We start from the raw sequence: 2,547 nt of genomic DNA on the forward strand, positions 1-2,547 counted from the left end.
CTCTCTCTCTCTGTTGCTCGGTGTGTCTTGGATCAACAGATGAACTTGTTTATCAGAGTGTGGTGTTGTTGTAGCTTCAGTGTGGAGGATTGTGATGTTTATTACATCTTCAGTGATGTCTGCTGTCTTACCTTCGACACACAGCTCCGCTCTTTAACTTGTCAGGTGATCTGAAAGTAAACTCAACAAACGTCTGTCGCAGTGTCCCGCCCACAGCCCCATCTGATTGGTTACATGTCATGAGTGATAGCCTATCAACGCTGAAGGCTGCTGTGTACACAGACCGGAAAAGACTAGAGCAACTCCAACTCCAAGCGGAGTGATAAAGTCATATGTATATGACGACATCTTATTGTTTGCAACACCTGAAGCCGCTGTATGATTTATGATACACTGACAAACTGAGATCTGCTTGTTAGAGTTACTTTTTAAATGGCTAAACAACTTTCATTAGGAAGGTGCTGAAGCTGCCAGGATCCTCTGCAAAGTAAACATGGGTCTGGTAAAACCCAGCTGAGGGTCAGCAGGTCTACATGATGTTCTGCCTCGTTTCCCTCTCACTGAACTGAACATGTCCAACCTCAGCTTCTATCAGGACGTCTCACTGAGATCAATGTTGAAGAATCAGGGGAAGATTGTCTGTATTTACTTCTTTACCTCATGTACATGTGCAGTACTCCCATTCAGTGTAACCAACATACAGGATTATGTAAAACCAGTAAAACTCCCCAGATTCACAATTCTGTCATTAATATTTCCTTTGCCATTGTCTATAACAGAGATAACAAAATACAAAACAAAGTCCTCCCTGTTGAATCAGTGTTGAATTAGTGCCCTGCATTTTGATTGGTTTACATTACAAAGGAATAAAACTGTGACATACAGAGTTTAATAGTTCACACTGGTGTCATGTAGTGATTGTACTGGCAGCTGCAGAGACAGCAGGAGTAAAGGAAGTAGCTGTACTGTTGTTATATCACAGCTGATGGTTCAGTGTAAACTGAGTTTCAGAGGAAATGCTGCCACCTGGTGGTCAAACATGAAACTGCACCTTCATTTAGATCAAGGATCTGCTGCTTATACAAACATCACAGCTACAAAATAAAAGTCTTTTGCTTTTAATAATCAATCCATTAAAAACATAAAGTGTTTCCTGTGTATTCATTGTGTTAGCAGTGAAGTCCATTTACACAGTTGTACATGTGAACAGAGCTGGATGCTGCTCATTGATCCTGACAGTAACAACAGCAGAGTGAACAGAGACAAAAATAAACATCAGACAGAATAAAATCATTTTACCAAAGTGTTAAAATGTTGATCATCAAAGTGATGAAATCAGACTAATCAATGGTCAGTGTCTGAGTCTGAGACAGATCTGCTTCACAGTGCAGAGTGTGTGTGATGGTGAACAGAGTCCACTTTGATTTCAGCAGCTGACCTGCAGTCAGCAGAGTTTCTGTCCACAGGAGAGACTCTCAGACCTACAGACACAGAGACACTGAGGAACCAGGTAAAATCCTGAACCCAGGATACAGAGGTTCAGTGAAGGTGGTGTTGAAGGTGTGGAGGTGGATCAGTGAGTCAGAGACTCTGTAGAAGGACAGAAAGCCAGAAGGACAGTCCACATACACTGCTACTCTGTGAGAGACAGAGGAGGAGGAGATGGATGTTTTTCTGTTGTTGTGCCAGACAGAGTAACCATGAACATCAGAGCATCTCAGACTCCAGGACTGATCATTTCCTCCAAACCAACAGTCATCACTGCCTCCTTTCCTTCTGATTCCTCTGTAACTCACTGATATATGAACCAGTCCTCTCCACTCGACCTCCCAGTAACAGCGACCAGTCAGAACAGTTCTACACAGCAGCTGAGACCAGATGTTAAATCTGTCTGGATGATCAGGATATGACTGAACCTCTGTTGCAAATGTCACCGTCCTGTTGCCGTCAGACAGTCTGAGTTTTCTGTTCACTGTGTTTTCATCCAGTTCCAGTTCACAGGAATCTGATGGAGAGAACAAGACACAACACAGCTGCAGTTTATCATCTGTTGATTCATCAACAACTTCACTGACAGTTACTGAAAGTGAATCATTTCATATTCAACTGTGAACAATGTTTGACTACATTTAAATTAAAATCCAACAGTCCAGTTACTGAACATGAGAGTCCAGATGTCAGTAATGTTCTGCTTGTTTTCTGCTGTGGACCTGAGGATGACGACTGATGGAGATCCACGTCAATAAACATGTAGTGAATAAAGACTCACTAATAAAACTGGATCATCATCTTCCACTGCAGCACAAAGAAGCTCTGAACCATCTGCTTTCTAAAACTGTCATCACCTCACATTCAGCACAAAGTTCACACCTTTGACCTCAAACCTCAAACTGTCGTCTGCTACAAACACTTTGACAACAGTCAGAGGAGTGAGGGTCCACCAACTGGTTTCAAGCTGGTTTTCACTGACCAGGGGCCAGATGCAAAAAAACTGTGTGTAAACAAAGACAGAAAAACACATTGTTTTCTTCAGGATTATAAAGCTGT

This window comes from Seriola lalandi, unplaced genomic scaffold, assembly GCF_002814215.2.
Source record: "Seriola lalandi dorsalis isolate HSWRI2012SDOR001 ecotype SW California unplaced genomic scaffold, Sedor1 jcf7180002054947, whole genome shotgun sequence".
In the NCBI taxonomy this organism is placed as follows: domain Eukaryota; kingdom Metazoa; phylum Chordata; class Actinopteri; order Carangiformes; family Carangidae; genus Seriola; species Seriola lalandi.